Consider the following 27,577-nt stretch of genomic DNA (forward strand, 5'->3'; position numbering starts at 1 on the left):
TGCTCATCTCTCGCCTGCGGAAGAGGCTGCAGAACCTCGCGATGGATCCACGGCAGCTGGAATGGCACACAACGACTACGAGAAGATCCTTGTATAAATTTATACAGGATCTGGGAGGATGGTATGCCTTGAGCTCGGTTTTAAGGACAACGGGTGTCCAAGTGCTCACCATCCATGTTAATTTAAACCAATCTTTGTTTAGGTTCTGCCTTGCATCTAATGAGCTGTGCGTCTGGGGGGAGGTCCAGCCAAATGAACACCTGAAGTTTGACTGGTCTGCTTTTGGAGGGGCTAGAGACCGGGCTTCCCTGGAACTTAGAGGTCAAGGGGAAAATTGGCCACTCACAAGCGGGAGTCAACGTAGAGAGGGCCGCATTGTCAACGTGTGGGAGTTCCTTGATGCGTTGCTTTGTTCAACCGACATCAGTAGTTTACCTAAGGGAAAAAACTCCTACCGCACTGCTGTGGGAAGCTAACCACCTAAAGATATACATGGCTGGCCACCAGCCAATTGAGGGTCCAAGCGCTTTAATATGGTGGATAGGTACTTACTGGCATTCAGGGACCTAGGCGTGGCAGCGAATTGCTGTCTTGACGCAATGAATTTCAATTTATGGATCATAAATATATTTTTAGCAGTTGACCGGGTGCGCCTACCCATTTTAGCAAATCTGACAAGTGAGCGGCTGGGACATGTACTAACGCTCACGCTGTTAGGTAAGCTCTAGGAGCTATTTAGGATACTGATCGCTAAACTGTTCGAGGTTCAGTAGCCGTTTGTGGCACAGACATTTGGTCGTATGCTTTAGGGCGACCGAATGGGGTGTAGGCGGAGAAATTCCAAGCAAACCAATAACGAAAGTTACATTAGAAATTTAACTCTAGAAATTGATACTAACGAATCGAGATTTTTCGCTAGTGATTGGTACATTGCTTACGTTTACGTTATAGTTCATTATTTTATGAAGAAAAACAATCACGTAAATAAAAAATATATTATTAAAATATATTTCGCATATATCGATATATATGCGATATATCGCGTATAACAATATGGAAACTATACACCTGACACCACGAGACATGTACTAACGAATTGAGATTCTCCACTAGTGATCGGTACAATTTGGTGATAAGCTAAAGGGAACGAACACAAACACACAAATGCCCTTTAGTAGAGTAGGATAAAACGACTGTGATTAGTGCCACTTGTACCGCTGATACAATCATATTAAAGACTATTAAAGGTAGGGTAAAGCAACAAATTAATCCGTACCACAATGTATAGTAAAAATTTCCCTTTTGGCACGCCGGAAGACGGAGGTAGATTTCACCGGTGTTAAATAGGGAATAAAAAAGATTTCCACTTTAAAGTTAAAAAAAACTTCAAATTTACTCAATACGACAATGGTTGCATGTGAAATAAGTTTCACGCGTTTAGCATAAGACAAGCTCCATCTTCTTATAATTCCAGCAACAGTTTGGCCATCGCTTGCCGTAAGGTTTGGTCATATCAAAAATTGTTACAGACAAAAAGTTTAGGTAATGTTTAGAAGACTAACGACCACTTTAAACCGATTTGATAATGTGCCTATTAAAGGAGGTATGATGTTTTTGTGTTCGAAACCCCATTTTTTCTACCCCCTTGGCCAATGGTTGGTAATATAAAAAAAACCTTACTTACATAAGTTTTACGTAAGTTTACTTACATAACTTTAAACGAATTGCTTAATAAAAAAGTTATAGCGATATTTTTTTTTCGAAAAACCTCCCTAATTTCACCCCTACGGTCGGATTTTACCCATTAACGAACTCGACCGAGATTTTGGGTCGTTATATTTTATGTATCAATTTGAATGTGTTTATATGAACCTTTGAACTGACAGTGGTTTTGGGGACTGGGGGATGTGAAACGCGATGATATGTCAAAATTTTTCGAAAGTTGAATAATGGTACCAATTCCAATAAGTAACTTTCTTATGAAATTACTTAACAAAAATTCATGGAAGTGCTGGTATGTAACGTATGCTGAAATGTTTAAAATAAACAACGTTCATGAAAAGAACATTTTTGTTACAACTGTTTTTTTTTTTGTTTTTTTTTTTTTATATTTTACTAACTGTATATACCTTCTTTTACCAGGTATGACTGGTTACTTTGATTTTAAATTTAAAAAGAATTTTAATTCAAAACGTTAAAAACCAATCCAATTTTTCCCCTGCAGCGAAACTAAAAATTATTTTTTAATTAAATAATTTTTTTATACAATATTTGTTTACTGTTACTGTATATTTTATACTTACCCTTTTTATAAAATAAATTACTTTCAGCAACAACTGTGAACAGAGAAAATTACAAATAATTAAAAAAGTTATAATAATTGTATCAGATAAAAATTTTATAAAAAAAATAATCTTTAATAGGTTTAAAAACATGAAGTGATTCATAGTATTTATCGAGATTATTTTAATATCCACTATTATTTCAATAAAATTAGAATAGTCGTTAATAATAAAATGAGTTTAATTTATGTGAGGTAAATGACTGTGGTTACGAGGGGGAAATTTGGGAAGAGTTAATTGGCTGTAATACTGCTTAGATCCCCTCTTCAATAATTTCATGCTGCAGCAAACTCTACGATAATATTTTACCAAAATAAATATTTCAGCTCTCGATGCACACAGCTGTACCTTACTATAAGTTAAATTTAACACATGGTACTGCCGTACAGTTAGTAATCCTTTTCTAGCATGGTCGAAGTTTAAATTGAAGTTTACTACTTTCATCCGATACCTCCACGGTACAAAGTATTTTTCTTTAACTACTTATATTTTTTAATAAAAATTTTATTACTCTAATATAATTATAATTTAACTTCCAAATACATTATTTTTTATATAAAAAGTTAACTTCATAATAAAGTTAACTCATAATTTTACTTAGCCTCTATTTTAAATTTTATACGTTTTAAGTACCTCAAATAATGTTTTTAGACGAATTTTGGTTTTTTAATAATAAAATGAGATTTTTATTAATATATTTTGACATTGTGATTACAAATATTATGATTGATTAATAAGGATTTTACAGAATACTGTTTATTCATGCTCTAATATTTATTTTTTTATAATAATAAATTTTAAAAAATAAATGTGAATATGTTATAAGTAAATATAAATTAACAATCACAATTAAAAAAAAGAAATTTTGAGCAGTTCTGCGCAAGCAGACCGACTTTTCGTTAATTTAATTTGGATTTAATATTGTTTATAATTTTGTTTAATATTGCTAACAATAGATAGTGCAAATAAAGAAACCTCAACGTTCCAAACCTGTAGCATAACGAACCACGCTTCTAACATGCTCTTTTCAAATTTCTGATATTAAATTGAACCTAACTCAGGAAAGACTTAACCAATCTTCATCAAATTTTCACATACATAACTTCAGATATATTACTATAATATATTTAAATTTCAATAAAAAATTGATCCAGTACTTTAGGAGATTTTTAAGCCGCATACTTTCATATAATATATAGAATTTTGTGGCTTAAAAATTTATAGACCTATATAAATGTAAGATGTATCAAGACGTTCTCCCGTGATTTTTACAACCTATTCCAACATCCAACGTCAAACATAAAAAACAGGTTTTTTCCCATTTTATTAGTTTTCACCCCAAATTAATCAAAAAATACCGCAAAAACAGTTTTAACACCTGTTTTATTCAATTTTTCAGGTTAAAAGACCCTTTTGGCACGCCGGAAGGCGGAGATAAATTTCACCAGTGCTAAGTAGGGGATAAAAAAGATTTCCACCTTAAACTTAAGAAAACCTTCAAATTTACTAAATACAACAGTTGAATGTGAAAAAAATCTTCACATGTTTAGCGTCTTGTTACAATTCCAGCAACATTTTGGTCATCCATTGCCATAAGGGTTAGTCATATCAAAAATTGTTTCAGACTAATGTTTTAAGTAATGTTTAGAGGTCTAACAACCACTTTAAACCGATTCGATACTGTACCTATTAAGGAGGTATGATTTTTTTGTCTTCGAAACCTAATTTCTTCCATCCCCTGGGCCAATGGTTGGTAATATCAAAAAACTTTACTTATATAAGTTTTAGGCCCTTATTAAAAAAAATAGTAGGAACTTTAAATGAATTTGACATTTTACTTAATAAGAAAATGATAGCGATATTTTGTTTTTTTTCGAAAAAGCACCCCTCCCCCACCATTTCCTCTTCAATAGTCCAATCTTGGCCGTTAACGAACTCGACCGATATTGCAAAATTACGGTAGTTATTTTCGACAAGAAAATGAAATATATATATAGATAAACTTATACATAAAATTTATATAATACTTTTACATAAACTAGTACTACTGACCAGTATTATACTAGTATAATAATACTATAGTACTAATAAGTAATAATAGTATAATACTACAATAATAATAATTACTGTAATTATTACTATAGTAATAATAGTATAATACCTTTATACATAAACTTGTTTATATAAATATATATACATAAGATTTAGAACTGACGGTGATTTTGGGGTCTTGGGGATGAAACGCAAAAATACGTCGAAATTTTCCGTATGTCGAATTATGATACCCATTACAATAGGTAGATTTCGTAAAAATGTTAAATAGATATGAAAAATTAAACTATCATAAAATTACATTATTATAACCAACATATCTTGAATTGTCTTAGTATTATTGAAGAAAAAATATATTATCATATATTTACTAATAAAGTTCGGTTTTATAGTTTAAATGTCTGTCATATTAATATTTTTATTTGAAATTCAGTAGCAATTATTGTCAATTTTGCTTGTATTTAAGAAAACCTTACATATATAATTTTAGAAATTTTTGTTTCTTCTTCCTATTTAGCCGTTAGGCGACGTTTCATCTTAATTAATAGGCGGCCTAATTAAAAAAATAACAGCTATTTTTTATTCTAATTTAATCATTATCTAAAAAATATTTATTTTTCTTTTATGTTATAAAATAAACCAAATTTTTGATATAAAATAAATATTAAAAATTGTTGACTTAATGTGTAATTCTTTTTTATTAAAAACGAATCCGATGGATCATTCTTTCTGGTCAAAGAAAGCTGAAAATAAAAGTTACTGTTTGTATTTGGGCCAAACTAGACTCAATATTTCTCGTCTAATATGATGAATGACCCCAAATAAATACACATTAGGACCCTTTCCTGAATTAACTCGTCCGTGACCGGTTACACGTCCTCTGTAGATGAATAAACCCCCTCGTATGTTTTTATACTACCAAACCATATTTTCAATTATATATAAATAATTTTTGTTACTATTACACTCGTGCGAGTACGTGTGAATGTGTTTATAAGTTTTGAAAAAGAATCTTTTATAAATATTTATACAGCTTCATTGGATAATAGTGTCCCGTGCAACTGTAATAATAATATGTTTAATAATGATTTTAGTGTTCCACAAAGATTAATTTTTTAATTAAATCATCATTAATTAGAAAATCTAGCTATAATAAAATATTATGCAACATAAAATAAATTTAAAAACTCTTTAAAAAAGATTCAATAATTATTCATAAGAAATAACAAGTATAATTAACATGAGAAAAAATATCGTTTCCGACTAAATTTGTAATTTTCAGCCGCATTTTACATGCAAAATATGTCATTATTGCTTTAATTTTTATGGTTAAAGTCGTAATTATTTAAATTATAATTGCAAAATCATGCCCTGCTTTAATGAGCATATGATTAATTATGAGTTATGATTAATGATAAAGATGAATCGTACTTTCATAGAGTACAACACGAGTAAATGCACTGTCATGAAGATTGTTTATGATATTATGCTTTATTAAACACAAAGGAATGAAATATGTTTGATACAATATCCTTTGATTTATGAAAACAAGGAAATTATATTTTACTATGAGAAACAGAAACAGATTTTATTTTTCACCTATCAAGGATGTAACTGAATCACAAGACTATGTTGTGCGGACAGTAAAAGCTAAAGATTTAATTATCTCCTATTTCAAGTAGTTACAGATTTTATGAATACTTAACAAATACTTACGTTTCTTTACTTATTTATTACTGAAGTATGCTAAATATGACAGCTAAAGAAAAAACATTATAATATTGACAAAAATTCTTCAAAACAAACATAAATCTATCTTTTTGTGAAAATCAAAATTACTTTCTTGCCAACCCCAATATTTAAAATATAATATTACTAGCTTCTCCCGGCGGGCCTACGACACATCCTCCGGATGGGTTGCCCTGGCGGGCGGCGTCCCGGAATGGGATTATTAGGTCTCCAAAATTGATTACTTCTTGTGTAAAAATGGTTTTTTTTTTGTTTTTTTTTTTTGAATGATGAAAATTGATTAAGGAAAAAGGAAAAAATATCAGCAAATCTTCCAAATTAATTTTGGTTTAGATCGGTTTACGCGCCGGCGTTTTATTTTTGAGGGGGCTCAGAGAAAAAAAAGGAAAAATAAGGATAAAGAAAAATTACAAAATGATAATATATAGTATAATTTAAATTTATTTAGAAATATATAAATATAAAAACTCAACAGACAACCAGAAACACAAAGAAATTTATTAATAAACATACAAACAAAAAACCTTCAGGCAACTCTTTTATTATGTCTAAAATATCGATCCTGAAGAGGACCATTGGGTTTTTCATCATTCAATTAAGCACCTTTCCTCATCAGGAAGTAAGTTTTAGGGTGGATTACCATCGCTTTCTAAAATCAAAATAACTTCAAAACTAAATATCCGCTTGCACTTTTAAACTCTTCTCTTTAATAAACAAAAATCACTGTTCCAGTTATCAATCTAGACCATCAAAAATATCTCTAAAAACAACATTTTTTACTCATTTATCTCTATTTCTCTGGAGAAAATTTCACTTTCTCTCCACTCCATGCTTTTACTTTTGAAAGTGCATATATATAGATGAAAGAAAATAATGTATATTACAAGTATAAATAATAACAAAAAGTACAAGTAATAAATATATAATAATACAAGTATAAACCTGACCACCATATGACATATATTAAAAGGAAATTATGAATGCCTGTCTCTTGAAAACCTTGCGTGATGGGGAAACACCAATATCATATTTGAATTCAGGAAAAAAAATCTATCAAAATCACTTATTTTTCTTCCTGAAACAAAAAAATCTGTTTTTTTCCCCAGTGTTATCAAAGCAGAGTTAAAATTTCACTTGACTAACTTAAAATATCCTATATTTCAATTAGCTTAACATTCAGATGTGCAATAGTGTTACACACATAGAGTTTAGCTCAGTAACAAAGGCTACGGGAAACCAGTTCACAACTCACATTACAGGTATATGGAACTAGAGAATGGCTATAATAATATCAAGAGCGACTTGTATTTCAAGTCAAATCACTTACAATCTATGTAGTTATGGCGTCTATATGCATAACCATTGATTTATTTTTTAAGCTAAAAATTAATAGCTATTGTTGAAGTTAATAACAAATATGCATTTATTTAATTTTGTTTTTATTTGTAACAATTATCAGCAGAAAACACTTTCGAATTTAAAATACGCGTTTGAATGTATTATCTTCATTTTCCAATTAATGATAAATAATTATATAATAATAAAAATCTGATGCGGACATCACATGACTTCCTTGTACACCTGTTAGATTACATATATACATTTTGAGTTGCTCTTTATTTAAACGTATTTCATTTGAACCTGAGATACAATCCTCCAATTCTTTAATAAAGTGGGCAGTTACACAATTGCATTGTGGTGGACACCATATTACATCACTTTTTTTTGTGGTGTCCGTATCATCATTTTATATTAGTTTATATACGAGTATCAAATTTGTTTCACGTCGCTCAAGTAGTTATATGATGTAAGTGAGAACGTGTCGGATCAGTAACCATGGACACATCGGTTTGAATCCGACTTCATAGATATATATTTAAGAATTTTTTTAAATTAAATATATTGATTTATTAATAATTATTAACCTCTCTGTAAAACTTTTTGAGTATATAAAAGTATATAAAATTATATTTCGCTAATAATTTCTGATATTTTTTCATATCTTCTTTTTTGTAATTGATTATTTATCGATTATTGCATTTCCCCCCATTATTTATCGTAATTTTTTTTACAATTAGAGGTTAATAATAATTAACAAATCAATATATTTAAATTATAAAAAATTTAAAAAAATATGTATATGAAGTCGGATTCAAACCGAGTGTCTTTCCCCTTAAATTAAAGATTATTTTTCATATAAAAGTATTTTTGTTCTAATTATTTTAATTTTTCTGTGTTTTGGTTAAATATGAAGGAATAATTGGTGTTTTCTTTAAACGTCTACATTTGTTGCTTACAATTATAACTGTTTACGTCAAATTATATTTTTTTCTTATTGTGGTAGAAAAAAATTATAACGTAATTTTTATCAAAAGAAATAAGAATTATATTGCTATAATTCGGTTTTTAAGTAAATAATAATTCCACCGTAAAAATACTTTTCATAAATCCTTAGAAATTCAACTGAAGATTATTATAATGTTATGTATGGTAGTGTAACAATTTCTTTCAATATCGATGATGATATTTTCATTATTTTCTGCCTTAGTTCCGGTTGTTAAGATGAAATGGATGAACTCAAATTTATTTAAAGTACGTTTAATAATTAAAAAGTAAACGTAAATTATAAATTGTAAATGAAAAGTAAACGTAAATGTAATCCCTTAAATGTCTATCTACAGGTTAAATCAGTAGTAAAGTTACTTTTTTATCTGTCAAATTAAATAATGTAATAGTAACGAATAATTTTAAATACTAGCAGACCCGGAAATGCTTCGCTGTTCCTAGATTTCAGTGTATATATATATATATATATATATATATATATATATATATATATATAGATTAAATGAACACAGTTGAAAGTTTAATAAAACATTAACAAAATTACATTATGAAAATTCACAAAATTTTAATTTCCTTTTTTTTCTTTCCCCCATTTCCTTTCCTTTTCCACATTTCCTTTCCTCCTTTTCCATTTTCCTTTCCCCCATTTTCATTTTCCGTTTTCCATTTTCCTTTTACCATTTCCCCTCCCACTATTCCATGTTCCCCTTTCCTTCTCCTTATTTTCCTTTCCCTTTTTATTTTTTCTCTTTCCCCTTTCCATTTCCTGTGCTCGTTTTTACTTTTCCCTGTTTTCACAATTTTATTTTTTCCATTTTCCTCTTCTTCCGTTTTTACCGTTTACCCTTTCTCCCTTTTTCCCCGCGCGTAAATCGGTCCAGTAGTATTTTAGTCTATAGCGGGCACACATATCGGAAACATTGAAATGGAATCGTAAAATATTTAGTATAGAGTGTGTTGCTTTTTACGTCCAACAGATAGCGCTTTTTTAAAAAAACAAACATGTTTTTACTTGTCACAGGTGTTACATCTTACGTATATAAATAGTAGATAAATAAAACCACGAGCGTATTCGAATTCAACATTGTGTCAAAATTTCAAAGCAATCGATGAAGAATTTTCGGAGATTTAAGATTTTAAACAAACGAACATTTACATTTATGGTTACATCGATGAATACTTCTTAGGTAATTTTTTGTCTTTTTCTGTTTAGCCTCCGGAACCACCGTAAGGTATTACTTCAGAAGATGAGTGACGATGATGTGTATAAATGTAAATGAAGTGTTGTACAATCTCAGATCGACCATTCCTGAGATGTGTGGTTAATTGAAACCCAACCACCAAAGAACCATGGTATCCACCATCTCGTATTCAAATTTGTATTGTTATGTAAATTTACCTTTACAATACATCACGCCACCTTTTGAAATTTACTTTAATTTTGTCGAATTTTATTTGTTTTTGTTTTTTAAATTGTAAAAAAAAAATATACTAAAAGAATTATTTCTCTCTACGAAGAAAATTATATAAAGTTAGTAATTGGCAGTAATAGAATTAATTTTGTATTTGGTAAAAAATCGAAATTCAGAACCCCGAAAATGGTTTTTAGATATTTATCTGAAGAATATTTTTATCCCCAAATCTAGTAATTATTTCGTTTAGTATAGTCTAAAATGGTGAAATTAGCAATCAATGTTGAAAATCTTTATAGACGAATTTCAAAAAGAATCAATATTTTAACCATTTAAACTCGAAATTTAAAAAAAAAGTAGAAATGTAGTTTTAGATATTCACATTAAGATTACACACACACCTAAAAATCAAGTAGGTATTTTAATTTGTTTTCGACAAATTAAAGAAATAGTAAATTTCATTGTTACTCCATTTTTTTAATCTTTTAAGCTCGGAAGTTCAAGAAAAATTTCCTTTCTTAGTGCGCAATAAAACCGTAATAAAAACGTGTACAAAATACACCATACGTAAAAAATATGATGATAAAAAATTTTCATCAATTTGTCTTCAGTAGATTTCACTGGGCGTTGACGAATCAGTAATTCAGTAGAAGTTGGTTTACAGGTACAGATATTTGTATAAATTCTGAAAATAAACATTTTTATATATACTGTACGTTTTTCTGGCTTGAAAAATACTATAAAAAAATATTTTTTTAAATCAGAAAACAATTTTGAATTTCATTAATCTTTTACTGAGGCAACTCTTAGATAATAATTAGTATCGTAACCGTGTATCTATCCATCAGGAAAATGAAAAATCTTATATATCTATGTAGTTTGTAGATGACATTTTTTTAGGGTGTTTCGTTTAATAAGAGCTGTAAATCTTTGCATTTTTACTTCCTTGTACGAAATATTCTAATAGTGAAAAATTTAGTTTTTTCAGATTTCAACGGAAATATCCATTTTGACCATCCCTGAATACATTTTGACTAGTCTCGGCGCGATGTCTGTACGTATGTACATATGTACCTCGTATAACTCAAAACTGATTAGCCGTAAGATGTTGAAATTTTGGATTAAAAATTTTTGTAACATTTGATTGCAATCTACTGGACCAAAAATCACAATTAAAAACAAAATGGATTTTGGACTTTATTTTAACTGTAGTAATAAGCCCTCATTGAGTGCTTCTCAACGATATGTCATAAGTGGTACTTATTTTCATTGGTTCCAGAGTTATACAAAAATAAAATTTTAATTAATGAAATATTTGGATCTTACAAAAGTAACTTACATCGGTTCGAATCCGACTTCACTTCCGACCTTTTTTTTAAATTAAATATATTTTTTAATAATTATTAAGCTTTGATTGTAAAAAAAAAATACAATAAATAATAATTCAATAATAGCAATAAAGAAAAAAAAAATAAAAATAAAAATATGAAAAGAGATCAGAAGTTATTAGTGAAATAAAAATTAATGTATTTTTAAAAATGTATATATGTACATACAATGTATATGTTTAATAGACATACAAAGAAGTTATTTGTTGTCCACATCAGATTTGGTGAAATATCTGATTATTTAATATTAACTGGAAAGTATACTTAAGAATCGTATTATTTTTATTTATGCATTTGTCTCAGTGTACTTGATAAAAAATGTAGTTATAAAATTTAGTAACCTTCTGCCTCGTTTTTACTTTCATTTTGTTGATGGTTACATCATAATAATTTAAAAATCGTAGTATTAGTTATATATAAAACTTACATTTATTTAAAGGCTAATAAAGGGACTTTTATTCTAACCTAATATTTCAGATGAGATTGTAGAATTATTAACTGTATAATATTTGATGTTAATAAAAACCAATATTTTAGCAATTGTGTAACTGTCCACTTTTTTTAAAGAACTGGAAAATCGTAACTCACTTTCAAATGAAATATGTTTAAATGAAGCGCAACAAAAAATTTCTATATGTAATTTAACAGGCGTACAAGAAATTCATGTAGTGTCTACATCAGATCTTTTTAGAGACACAAAGCCCACCTATTTTTAAATGTTTGAACATATACCATAGAAATCTTATTGGATTTTATTTAAACATAAATTACGTTTTTTTTTTTTTTTTATTTTTTGCTGAAGAGAAAAATTAGCAAGAAACCGAATACTAATTAAAAGATATTGAAGATTAAAAATAAAAAACCGACAAAAAAGGAAAAAAACTATATTATTGACTCCATTAAATTACAAAAACAAATAATTTAAGAAAAATCTGTTATGAAGTAGCGAGAAAAAATTCGAAAAAATTCACAAAAAAATAAACATTATATCTTACAAGCAAAAATAAACTTAATCTTATCTCAGTCTTAAAGTTCTAAGGTTTGTATTAGTTACATTAGTTTTTGTTAGGACACTCATCGGTCTAGCTTTCTAAGCTGTAGGCGGGAGCAAACAAACTTTCGTATTAATCTGTTGCAAGTTCTTGCCTGCTGGACAAGTTGTTAAGAGGTAAGAGAGTAGTGCTTAGTTAGCAGAGTAGCTCTTTATTCCTCAAATAGGAACATCAGTTGCTCTCTTGTTACGCTTCCAATTTTATTGATGGTTCCTCGATCTGTATTCTATCTGTTTCTAGTAGGGAGTAAAGAGTGAGTTGGCTTTCCAACTATGTACTTTCTGCTATCGGACTAGATGACGCTACTATACTAAAGTAGTATAGTAGTTTAGTATAGTATATTTTATTATAGTAATAAAATATTTATTTTATCGATCTTTTTTCACCGATTATTCATTATTTGTAATGAAATATACAGTGTAATTAATATAAGGATATTTTTTTATTATATGAAGAAAACAATTAATTTGATTTATGCATCTCTATTTTGATATTTTTTTTCTTAGAATAAAAACCCCGAACATTTTCGACAACTATTATTGAAATAACATTAAAACTATACAATAAATTTGCAGCTAATTAATTAAAAACAACAAACATTACAAACTACATTCAGTAGAAGACTGAGGATATGATACTAATAAAGTTATTTAGGCTACCAATATTTGAGCTAATCCACCGCTTTTAGGTGAGCAATTATTCATATAGAATTTGAGCATGCTAGCCTATCATAACTTAACTACCGACAAAAAAAAATAAAAATGTAAAATTAAAGAGCGTAACATTACGTCTTTGGGACTTTTTTATATGTAGATATACTTAATATTCCGTTACGGACAAGAAGTTTAATGTTGTGTCCTTTGCTGGACGTTAATAATAGAACAATAAAACTGTCTTGGAATTATGGTGAAGATTTGTACGTAAATAATCAGTTGATCAAATTAATCAGTTGTCTCTTTGGCATATATATTTACGCATTATATAATTTACTTGGTATGTATATCACAAATATAAACTTCTGTATACGTTATTAACACATTACTATCAAAAATGTATTGAAGACAGTTATACATTTGACAAAATTTTCCATCAATATAACTTCTTTTTTCTATTTCCACGTTATGTTCCAATATTATAAAGAAAATGATAAATTGTTTTCCTGACGTTTAAATTAATTTTTGTTGTAAACAAATTGTATTTCTGACTGAAGGCTCGTTTCGACTGTGCTATTCGGCATTTTATGTCGCTTCTGCTTCTTCCATCTTTAGCAATTCTACTTCCCAAATAACAAAATTCTTCTACCTCCGTAATCTTTTCTCTTCCTATTTTTATATTCAGTGATCCATCTACATTATTTATAATACATTCCATTACTTTCACTTTGTTCTTGTTATTTTCTTGCGGTAGTTCTTGCGTAGGACTTAATCCATGCCGTTCATTGAATCTTCTAAATCTTTTTATTATAAGCTTTTATGCTTTAGTTATAATCAAATCTTGCAACTGCTATATCTTTTGATCTATCGTATGAAAATCAATGAAATTTGGTAAACATATGCAACTTCGATGACAATACAATACTACGGTGTTAGAATTTGGATATGAAACCCACCCTACCCCCTCGCTTCTACTACGCTAAATTCATGCATGTTGCTGAAAATTTTTATTTCTCATGAACTATCGTATGAAAATCAATGAAATTTGGTACACGTATGTAACTTCGATGTGTAAAAATAAATATTTTTACTTTTTAGTCTTAATAGAAAACAAATTTGAACAAACCATAATATTCAGATATAAATATTATTTAAAATATTTTTTTTGGATGTAAAAAGTTTATTGTTCATTAAGAATAAAATGTAAAAAAATATATATATATAACAAAATTACAACATATATTTGATTACATATAAAAAAAAATATTTAAAAAAAAAGCTTTTATTTAACTAATATTAATATTAACTTAAAAAAGGAAACAAATTAGAAAAATCCTCTAAAAAGTAAAAAATAAGAATTAAATCAAATTGAGAATTTTAAACAAAAAAATATAATATATTAACAAATATAAAAATGCACTGAAAAGAAAAAAAAATTATATAAATATCTAATAAATAACCAATAAAAACAAATAAATAAATTAATAATTATTAGATTTTAAAATTAAAAGTAATGAAAATATTTAGCAAAATATTTTTAATTAAAATATTTAACAAAATTTATTTTTGAAATTTTTTTTGTTTTTTTTTTTTTTTACTCTCAGCAAGAATTATTATATTATCAGCAAATCGTAGCATCCCTCTCTTTACACTTTGTACTGTTACTCCGGATCTAAATTGTTCTTTAACATCATTAACTGCTAGTTCTATGTAAAGATTAAAAAGTAACGAGAATAGGGAACATCCTTGCCGGACTACCTTTTTTATTACGTCTTCTTTCTTATGTTCTTCAATTATTACTGTTACTGTTTGGTTCCTGTAAATGTTAGCAATTGTTCTTCTATCTCTGTACTTGAACTCTCATTTTTTTAAAAATGGTTGGTTTGTTTTTCTTTATTTAATAATAATAATAATAATGGAAAACATGAATTTATAAGGTGAATTAAAACATGAATATTAATAATAAAGTGTTAGCAGTTCCATTTTTTAAATTAAAATTAATATTCAATGAATAATGAATAAGAAAATTAAATTAAATCAGAAAAGAATGATGAAGGGCGGTCAGAAGAAACAGTTTTCTAGTTGTATCACGGTTAATTTGAGTAATATATAATAATATAACAAGTATCCACCTGACCACACAAGACATTTACTACGTATCGGGATTTTCTGGTACATTCCGGTGCCTGTTATCTGAGCTAAGAGGGACGGACACAGACAGATAAAACACACATAAAAATGCCCTTTAGTAGGGTAGGATAGCAGGCTTCATTATTAATGCCTGTGCATAACTGTTAAATAAATTAATCTAATTAATTTATGCACTTCGGTGTCATAGTACTAAACCACACATTCCAATTTCGGGTTTTTATAAGTATTTTCTTTTTTGTTATAATTTATCATTACCAGTAAAAAAAAAATTATTTTTTTTTTTTTTTTTAATTATAATAAAATGTATAAAAAAATTTAAATTATATTCTCAAAAAAATGTCCCTTAATCTTACTGTTTTTTTTTTACACCTCAGTTTAAAAATTTTGCTTCTTTCGATAAGATTATAGTAATAATAAAAGCAAAAGTTGAAAAAAGTTACTTAAATTTTGTTATAAATAAAATACAGTATTAACAAAACGATTGTGCGAACTAGATGTATCATGTTGTGAATAAAAAAAAGCTTTAATGTACGTTTTACAATTATAAATAAAAAATTCTGTTTGTTTAATTTATAGCACAAATGTAAGAAGTAAATTTTTAAAACTTAATCCTACAACACAAAACCGAACTAAAACTACCTACCATAAAACTTTTGGAAGGAAAAACCCCAGGATAGGTAGAGGATAATGTTACTAAAAGAAAAGTCGTAACTCAAAGTGACATTGCTCGGTCGGTGCGTTAGAACTACCATAGCAACGGAATTAAGAGTTCAGCACTTCCCGTCTCTTAAATACCTCTACTCACCTTAAGACACTCGGCTTTAATTAACTTTTTACTTTTGATAGCTAATTCATTTTTCTCTTTATTATTTGTTAGTTGAAATTGATAGAATGTCAATGAAAAAACTTGTTTGGAAAATAAAAACTAAAATTAATTGTGAAATAACGTTTTCAAAATCTAATTTAAAATTGTTGAATATAATAATTAATTTAAAAAACATTTTATTAACCAGGGGGATTTTCCTGGAAAGTTTGAGCAAGTTTTAATAATTTAACTACAAAAACTATTATTCATTTACTTTTATCATTCAGCAAGATTCATCCGTACCTAATCGGATTTTCCACAGCTAATATTTATGTCCTAAACAATAATAAAACTGAAATTTAATAAATTCTACCATAGGAGGAAGTTAATAAGTTTTATCAATTATCAAATTATTTTAATAAATATGCATAATGCTTTACTAGCCTACAGGAAGAAACTTATTCTTCCAGCAACTTATACAAAAGAAGAAATATATAGCTGATTTTAGATTTGACTTATTTTTATAATTGACATAATTTCACTAGAAAATTAAAAATGCCAAAAAAGTTTGGAAAGTATTTTATGACATTTCCAGCTATTAACAATATAAATTAAAAGAGTAGAACCAAACGAACAGAATAAACATTTTTTTAAAGAAGGGGCTAAATTTATGAGATATTTTTCTAAAATATTCATATACAAGTTAAACTTTACAAATTTTCTTAAGTAACGTTTTCTCTAACTCTCTAACAAACCTCTTCAATAAAGGCTATAAAATAAAAAAAGGAAATTTTCAAAAAAAAACTTTCTTAATTTTTTATCCGAGTTTAAAAATAAAAAAATAATTGTATACATTTCTTGATAGTTCTATATATGAAGTATAAATACACTTCCAAAAAAAGGTTTTCAAAAATATTTAAACCGAAGGGAGATAGAGCAAAAAAACAAATAATTATTTTTTAAAAAAAGGTACCGACATCAAGACCATGTAATAGGATACACGTTTGTAGAATTATAAGATTTGCACTGTCCCTACCGATGCTGTATGTTATACATAATGTATATTGGGTCTGAAAGGTTTAAATCGAGATATCTCGGATTTTGGTGATTTTATTAACAGTGCTACATATCTTGGGCAGAAACTCATATTACCTGTCCTACATGACAGATACATATAGAATATCAGGATTCCCACTGTCCCTAGCTTCCCGTCGAACGGCGAAAATGTTTTTTTATCAATTTTCAGACCAATTTTTGTGTCTAAAAACGTGTTTCAACATCATAGTACAACAATGAAAAGAGGCTGTTTCGATTGCAACAAAATTTATTTGATTCAGATTAATAGGAAAAACGTTATGCGCTAACAAACATAAAAAAAAATATATGAGTCAAATACGTAACCTCCTTTTTTGAAGTCTGTTAAAAACATATATATCAATTTTAAGAGGTGGGGGTTGATTTCGTGAAAAATATTTTTTTTTAGATTATTTATATATGTATTGTAGGTAACAAATTTTCTTTAATAAAGATCTTTGTAATGTACCTCTAAATAAAATCGAAATCGGGGTTTTCGCGTTATCCACATCCCGTAACGAATTTTGAAAAAAAATAATCTATGCCTTATATATAGAAATATTTGAGCCAAATTTTAAAGAAGATCGGTGAGGTCAATCCTGAGATATAAGGCCAAAAGCAGCGCGATGCATATTTATACATTTTTTTTTTTTTATGTAGATGAAATAGTCAGACCGTAAAACGTAAAAATTTTCAAAAAATCTGATAGTCAACTTTTCAGACGATCACCATACTTTTCCCTTTAATATAGCTCCTACATATATTCCTTGGAAAATAAAAAAAAAATACATAAAATAAGATTCTTAAAAGAAGAAATAAAGAGAAAAATTCATGATCCGTTTACGAAAGGTTAACATTTATAACTAGTCAGTAACTGTTCTAGTCAGTAGCTATAATTAGATAAAAAATAAATATAAATAAATAAGGAAATAATAGAAAATTTCTTATATAAAGAAAAAAAAAGTAAATTTTTCACGTGTTATAAATAAATAACGTGACATAAATAAATAAGGAAATCATAGAAAAATTCTTATATAAAGAAAAAAAATAGTAAATGTTTCACGTGTTAAATTTTTATAATTTCAACTACTTTCGAGGCTATAACACTCTCAATATCTCACCATGACTGTACAATCTCTACTTTTATAAAAACTGTCTCGCTTACGTCAGTTCAGTTTATTTGTAAAGAAAATTTCCTCGTTTCATGTTTTATTTTAATGCATTTACGACACGATTTGCAATTATTTATTTATTGCTGTCTACGAGTACTGTGATACTGAATTGCATAAAGCTGTGATACAGCAATGTGTCATAATAAAATAAATTATTATACAAATAATAATGTAATAAAATGGTTTTATTAATTCACCTTGCAGTCTTCTCAGACGATCTGGAGTCGGCAAGGGGATACACCAACATTTTACATGCAATGCTTAGTACTAGGTAAAAAAAATATCGGTACAGAATAAAAATATAACTAAAAATATTAATATCTTTCAAAAATATATACAAAGAAAAGGAAAAATAGAAATAATCGAAAAATTCAAACATCTGTCTAAATGAACTTATACGGAAAAATAGATTAGAAAAACAGTAATACAAGATAGAGTTTCAAAAATACGAAGAGCTTACGGAATAGTCACAAATATATACAGTAAATAATGAAGAAAAAACAGAACAATGAAATATATCAAAATAAAGAAAAAACAGCAGACGTAATGAAAAAATGAACATCGATGTTCTTAAGTCTCCTTATCATAGAAAGTAAAAATACGTTAAACTAAGAAAATCTTTAATAATTCTATGATAAAAAAACAGGAATAAACTTGATTAAATAGGTTAAAAAGACTTAAAATTTTATAATATAACAGAAAACTACTCGTATATTAAAAATTGAGACACCTTTGAAACCAAAGTTATGATGTTCATGAACAAAAATCCAGGAAACAAAAAACGAAAATGAAATCATCGAAAGAACGCAATGAATAAGATGCAGACAGAATAAAGTACTGGGAAGAGAGAAAATAGTAAAGAAGAAAGAAGTGAAACAGATTGGAACGTGGTTCTAAAACGTCAAAAATCAAAAAGAAAAACATGATGATTAATAAGTGAGTAATCAAAAGTTATTCAGTATCTCATTTTCTTTGAAATACAGATATATCTGTATATATATATATATATATATATATATATATATATATATATATACAAATTTAATTTGTAAAAAAAATCGCATCTTGTTAACGAAGTATAATAATAAAAATTTCTTTGTACCTATAAGAGGGGGAGGGGTTGTAGACAATGAAAATCTGACACTACCATCTGTGCGAACGGATGGTGTCTGTTAAAGATTTGTTACCTCCGACGTAAAAAAAACAAAAAAACACAAATCTCTTCATTAATGTATGACATAAACTTGTAGATGAAAGTTTAGAAGAGTTTCAGTTGCTATTAAACAGAGAGATAAACATATTAACTATGAATTGCATATGAACGTTAAAAAGGCAAAATGTATAATATTAACTATACGTAGAATCCATGACAATGGCATTTCTATTATTAAAATTTTTCTTGAGTAAGTATAAAGGTTTTTATATTCGGGATGCTGCTTATATGATAACCCTGATCGTTCCTACTAAATAAAAAAATAGAATAATAGAAAATTCGCGTCAGCTTTATCGGAAATGAAAAATGTCTTATCCAGGCACAATGCGAGAGAATGATTAAGTGATAAATGCTCACCGCTTTTTGTATGTAGTTGAAAATTCTACTTTATCAGAAGCATCTTTAAAGTAAATTGAAGCCTTTGAGATGCGGGTTTATAAATGAACGCTTAAGATTTGTTGGAGAGATAAGGTTGACAATCAATATGTACTGAAGATATTAGTAAGGAGATAGTTAAAATTGCTAACAGGAAACTTAGAATAAGCGGTTCCCAACCTTTTTGACAGACGACGCACTTCACTGAACACTCACGATATCGCGACACATTTACTTGTTTCTGATTAATAATAATTAAAATACCAGTAGCAATAACAATTATGTAGTATCTAACTCTAAGCATTAGATATCCAGTGTACATACCTCGATGTTAACTACATTGTTGAATGCAAAGCATACTCAGAATGTATTGACCGGTACAGTCTGTCTCAAAATAAATTTTACCACGTTAAAGGTCTATAGTAAGTATAAATTATGTTGTAAAGAGACTTTCTGAATGGCATAAAATGTATTTTTAAATACGAAACTTTCGTGACAGACCGCACGGGACTGAGGGACACATCAGTACGTCGGGAGACAACGGTTGGGAACCATTGGAATACTGTATATGCAGTGAAACAGCCAGAGAAGCAATTGCCCAGGTGGTTTCCAACATTTACAAATGTGGTAAATCAAGAAATAATAATATATATATATATATATATATTGATATTAAATATTATTATCTATATCTTTATTTTCCTGGCTCCATAGCCTAGAGAGTTATGCTGCAGAAGGAAAGTGTAATAAACAGTCAGAAAATGAAATATAGGATTTTTCTTTTTCTCGATGTTTCATGACCTAGGGACCTTACAAAAAAAGTGGGGGATAATATTCGTATTTACGTGTGTTGACGTGTTTGAAGCTTAATAACTTTTGCCGAAATAAACCGACTTTGATGAAATTTGTACGAGACTCGTGAATATGGAGCAATTTTTTTATGAACATTCACAGTCGCAGCTCCAAGGGGCAGGGGAGATAGTTTCTTTGAGGTCAATTTTCTCAAACGTTTGTAAACATAATCCCACTTTATATTAAGCTAAGTACATGCGTTCATGATTATCTTACCGCTTAAAAAAGAATTGCCCCCTAATTCTCCTTTTCCCAAAAAATAGAAAAGAGGTATATTTTTATTTATTAGATATTTTTCAATGTCTTCCTAGGCATAAAATCACTGCAAGGAGCAATATTCCGGGTGCGTAGCCGATCAAAGTTTAAAAATATTGATTTTTTTTTTGATTTTTTAGACTTTATTTATGTATCATTATTTTTCCACCATACTGTACATTTGGAAAGTCGCTGGGCAGAATGCCTTAGAATTATTTGGTGCACTCTGTTCTTTCGACGTTAGGCTGGTTGCTCTGAGGATTCTTCTTTCATTCTCAATAATATACCAAGACGTCAATTGAACTGTGATTGAACTTGCTTTGTTTCGTTTATCGGAATCAATAATTGTGAGAAACGTAATGATTCTTTGGGTAGAGGAAAGCATTTTTCTCAACGAGAAAAATGCGTTTTTTTTAATGCGTTTCTTTTGTCACCTTCTGTTAAATACTGTTAAATATTATACTGTTAAATGAAGCTCGAGTTTTCTGAAAATTTTCCAAATACTCCTGTTCCTCACCGCAATGCAGTTCGAACTCTTATCGATAAATTTCGGACAACAGCCTCTGTTCGAAAAGTCGATCAAAGAGAAGATCACATAAACTAAACGAAAAGAAGTTACTTGATATTTCGGATGCTATCGCCGAAAGTCGATCAAAGTCAATGCGTAAGTTAGCACAGCAGCAAGATATCAGACTTGCTACCAAGCATAAAGCTGTAAGAAAAGAAGTGAAACTTTTCCCCTACAAAGTAATGTGTTCAAAAACTGAAACATACAATTCATGTTAAAAGACTAAATTACTGTCAATGGTTTAAATATTTTTTCCACCAAAATTACTAAGGTATCCTCGACAGTATTTTTTACAAATGAAACGTGGTTTCATCCGCAAGGGTATTTCAATTCACAAAATACACGATTGTGATTGACAACTAACCTCCATGAAATACATAAACAATCTTTACACGAAGCGAAAATTGAAATCTGGATTGGTATGAGTAAAAGCGCTTTGTGGATCTAATCTTCTTTTGAAAATAAAGTTAATAGTCATCATTATTGTGCTGTTTTAATAAACCTCATTAGTCAGTTAAGAAGTGAAAACCAATCACGGTTAGTTCCAACAAGATGACTCCAACACGCATACAGCTAAAATAAATAAATAACTAATGCCAGGAAAGCATTACAACTTTGTTGACAAATATTTTTTTCATTAAAAAAAAATACCCGTTTGATTCATTAATAAAATATTTGATTAAATATATTTGTCAACTTAAAATACAATACAAAAAATTATATCGATAAACTTACTGAATAAGTGCAGTGTAAATTAAAGTAATGTTAATTTGTTTTTTGTTTTCAGTCATTCGATTGGTTTGATGCACCTCTCCAATATTCCCTATCTTGTGCTAGTCGTTTCGTTTCAGTATATTCCTTACATCCTACAGCCCTAACAATTTGTTTTACATATTCCAAACCTTGCCTGCTTGCACAAGTTTTCCTTCTACCTGTTTCTCCAATATTAAAGCGACTATTACAGGATGCCTTAATATGTGGCCTATAAGTCTGTCTCTTTTTTTAACTATATTTTTTTAAATGCTTCTTTCTTCATCTATTTGCCGCAACACCTCTTAATTTGTCACTTTATCTACCCATCTGATTTTTAACATTCTCCTATAGCACCGCATTTCAAAAGCTTCTAATCTTTTCTTCTCAGGTACTCCGATCGTCCAAGTTTCACTTTCATATAAATCTACGCTCCAAACATAAACTTTCAAAATTGTTTTCCTGACGTTTATTTAATTTTTGATGTAAACAAATTATATTTCTGAATGAAAACTCGTTTCGCCTGTGCTATTCTGCATTTTATGTCGCTCCTGCTTCGTCCAGCTTTAGTAATTCTACTTCCCAAATAACAAAATTCTTCTATCTCCATAACTCTTTCTCTTGTTATTTTTACATTCAGTGGTCCATCTTCGTTATTTCTACTACATTTCATTACTTTCGTTTTTTTCTTGTTTATTTTCATGCGGTAGTTCTTGCGTAGGACTTCATCTATGCCGTTCATTGTTTTTTTCTAAATCTTTTTTACTCTCAGCTAGAATTATTATTATTGTATAATAATTCTAGCTTTTCACCTCGTACTGTTACTCCGGATCTAAATTGTTCTTTAATATCAGTAACTGCTAGTTCTATGTAAAGACAAAAAGTAACGGGGATAGGGAACATCCTTGTCGGACTCCTTTTTATTACGGCTTCTTTCTTATGTTCTTCAGTTATTACTGTTGCCGTTTAGTTCCTGTTTACGTTAGCAATTGTTCTTCTGTCACTGTTCTTGAACCCTAATTTTTTTAAAATGCTGAACATGTTATTCCAGTCTACGTTATCGAATGCCTTTTCTAAATCTATAAATTCCAATTTTAATTTAGAAAATAAATTTTAAGATAGTAAATTATATAGAAATAAGGAATTAATTGTTAAACTATATTAAACCATACATTTTTATAATTGTACTCATTAATTTTATTAGTACATTATTGAAAATTGTACAAATATAATTTGTTTTATTATTTACGATATTTAACTTTAAATATTATTCTATTAAATATTAAATCGTACAGTTAAAAGATAATAATAAAAAAAAAACATAAAGCTACTTCAGAAATCCGGCTCAATGATATCCTTGTATCAACTGAATTAGACACTTGCAGCTGTAACTCATGACATTGATTGAGAGAACTCGGATATTGTTTCTTAGTTTTATAGCCGTTGGAGATCTGAAACTAACAAAGTTCCATTCCCACTCACGCACTCTCTCTCTCTCTTCATCCGAGTTTACCCTTTCCTTATTCCCAGTAGGCTCACAGATTAACGCATTCTGCAAGATAATATACTCTACTCATATCAGTATAACAAAAAAAGTTTAGGGATCTTTCCTCTCTCACTTTGTTCGTTCGGTTCCTTGCTTTTTCATTGTTTTATTATTTTTATGAAATCATGAATTTATAGAAAATTTGTTATTTATTTTTATAATTTTTTTTCATTTAAAAATCAATTCACCTCTGTATACTTGTAAATCGTACAATATTTATATTCTGTTTATTCCTTTTTTTTTCAAATTTGTTTTTAAAATTATAACTAAATATATATTTAAATAAAATACTATATATTTTTTTAAATAAAAATAAATATGTATTCTTGAATTTTTGGCTACATAAAAAAAAATTGTTCGGATAAATTGAACGAGAATTTGTGTAGGCCTATGTCTTAAGGCTGTTACGAATTTTCCGATACAGGCTTCAATTATTCATACTTCACTCTCCTCACGTTTAGTTAGGTATTAAACATTATAATATATTCATTTATACATTATAACATGTTTATTTTATACCTTTGTAACAGTTTTAGGATAAACAAGAAATAAAGGAAATGACATATGAACAAATATCTGGTTAAAATCTAAATTCCATCATCGGATTTATTTTATTTTCATAATAAACATATTTTATTATTCTTTCAACAAATTACCATTCTTTAAACATTCTTTTTCTTGCTCAGTATCTCATAATCTATTAAGGTTTTTTATTATTTTAAACTAAATTACCCAATTAAGGTAACGTATATCAACAGAAACGTATATTGTTTTAAATTTAGTATTTGCTTTATCTCTATGGAAAGTATTAAACCAATCTAATTGGAACATAATTTTTTTCACCGATTTCTATCTTATGATATATTACCACAGTTGGGAAAGTATTTAATAATGTTTCCTTTCTGTTTTGACCATTTTGATAAAACTACATATTTATTAAAACACAGTTTCTGAGAATTTTATATTCTCGAATTTACAAGTGAAAATAAATTTCAGTTTTCCAGAATAAAAAAAATAAATTCAATTTCAAATTAAGATAATACTCGTATATCCCACTGCCAGTTTGATCATTAATAAGTTGCTTAATGATATAGTTACACAACTATACGAGTAAATGATGATCTCTTATTTCCAGAACCCTCTTTCCTATAAAGTAGGCAACCTCATTTAATTTCTCAAACCGATGAAAAAATTTTTTTAAATCCTTAATTGCATATTAGCTTAAATTTAATTTTATGCAATATAAAACAAGGAAAAATAATTTTTTTTTAAATGTTCTCTAGAAATAAATTAATATAAATAATTTTTTCTCATTCTCCACACAAAGGTTTTGCGTTTTTCGACCAACGGTATTCCATTCATCGGCCGCTTTTCAAATAATAGCTATTTCACTTAGAAATGGTGATTTTTTTAAATTAAAAAAAAAATCGTTTAAGATATTTTCTATAAGCCGAGTTAAACATTTTTTAAGCACTAGAAAAACAACCATTATAATTTCTGGATAAATTTTAATATAAATAAGATTAATTATTTTGAACAAGTTACTATCGATGTACAATAGCTCTAGCAAAAAAAAAAAAAAAACGATTAGTCTGGCGCATTGTCTTAAGAGTAATTTGAAATTGAAAGTATTTATGGGATAAAATATAAATAAAGGATCTCTCATATACTACATATATTATATGATTATTACAGTACTTTTATATCCATAGTAATAATGCAGTAGTTCATCATCATCATCATCGTTGTATGGCTGTTTACCCTTAGGCAGGTCCCTTGTATCTAACCCGTCTCCATTCTCCATTCTTCTCTATTCGCAGATAATTTTTTAAGATTTCGACATCTTTATAACACTTTAGTGTAGCAATTATTTAAAAGAAATTGATGCTGCTAGTTTAGTTCCATTATCGCTGCCCTGCCGTTAATCATGGCTGCTCCGGTTTCTGTTTGCACCAAAGAAGAACAACGTTCATTGATCCGTTTTTTATGGTCGGAAAGTGTATCAGGGGCCGAAATTCATCGAAGACTTTCGGTACAGTACGGGAACAGTGTGTTGCCACAACGCAGTGTCTACGAATGGATTGAAAAATTCAAAAACGGTCGCACAAGTTATATGCACGACGAAGGAGCCGGACGATCGTTTACCGCCAGAAATGAGGAAAACATTGAGCGCGCACGTGACATGGTTTTCTTACACAGACGAATTGATGAAGTGGCACATCGTCTGCAAATTAGTTACGGTTCTGCCTACGAAATCATCCACAACAGTCTTGGGTTTCATAAAGTCTGTGCAAGATAGGTCCCTAAACAAGTCACACAGTCGCATAAACAAACGCGCTTGGACATCTACCACAAAAACATTTGGATCGCTATGGTAACGAATGGACCTCTTCTTAGACAGAATCATCACTGGTGACGAATCACGGATCCATCATTACGAGCCGGAGAGTAAACAGCAGAGTATGGAATGGAAACATCCAGATTCGTCCTACAAAAAAAAAAGTTCAAGACCCAACCATCCGCAGGAAAACTGATGATTATGGTTTTTGGAACTCACAAGGCCCGGTACTGGAACGTTATGAGGAAAGGGGCACGACAATAAACAGTGCGCGTTACAGTGAGATACTGGCATACTGTAGCCTGCAATTCGAAGCAAACGAACGCCGAGGACTACTGTCGAAAAGTGTTGTGTTGTTGAACGACAATGCCCGTCCACATACTGCTGCCTACACTACTGAAACGCTCCAGAAACTCAACTTTGAAGAACTGGCTCATCCAGTTCTTCAAACTGCTGATCTTGCCCCTTCTGACTACCACTTGTTTGGTTCACTCAAAAAGGCATTAAGGGGTCGTCGATTTACCTCGGACAAAACAGTGAAAGAAGCGGTGTCCTGGCTCGCAGCTCAATAGAAAACCTTCTTTTATGAGGGCATTAGAAAGCTTGTGCAACGATGGACCAAGTGCGTTGAAATGCAAGGGGACTATGTTTCCTATTTATATTGCAATAAAATTTATAACTAAATTGCGGGTAATAATTGAATTACCCTCGTATATTGATTTATTAATAATTATTAACCTGTGATTTAAAAAAAAAAATTACAATAAATAATAATTCTGTAATAAAAAAAAAAATATGAAAAAAATCAGAAGTTAATAGTGAAATAAAATTTTGTGTACTTTTACTTTAAAAAAAAAAGTGTATATGTAATTTAATAGGCGTACAAGGAAGTCATGTGGTGTCCCCATCAGATTTTTAGTGAAAAGTTCTGTTGAGTTAAAAAGAGTAAAAAAAAAAAATTACAAATATATGTTTAAAAAAACAATAATTACTAAGGATAGCAGTTATTCTTCCTTACTTAGTTCTTTTTTTTTGTTTTAAGGAATATTTAATTAATTAAATGAAATTATATTGGTTGAAAGAGAAGATTTTATTTTATATGCAAGAAGGTCTTCTTTATCTATCTATAAAATAAGACCACACCACAATATTTTTCCTTTATCATCTAGTGCCTTATTACTACTCGTAAATAAGAGATAATAATAAATAAAACTCGTCTATCTTCATTATTTTTTTTACTTATAAACAATAAATCAATAATTATAAATGTCTTGGTTCAATTAATTATGAAGCTTTTATAATATTTCGCGGCGCCCCTGTGAAGAAACCGCGACTTTCCGGGGCACCACGGTGCACAGTTTGAGAATCACTGAATTACATCATTATGTGATTCATTTAATGAGTTTTACTAATCATAATTGATATGTTGTGACGTTACGTTTTTAAGAATATATATATAATATATATGTAGTAAACGCAGTTCC

The sequence above is a fragment of the Lycorma delicatula genome, chromosome 2, assembly GCF_047948215.1.
Source record: "Lycorma delicatula isolate Av1 chromosome 2, ASM4794821v1, whole genome shotgun sequence".
NCBI lineage: Eukaryota > Metazoa > Arthropoda > Insecta > Hemiptera > Fulgoridae > Lycorma > Lycorma delicatula.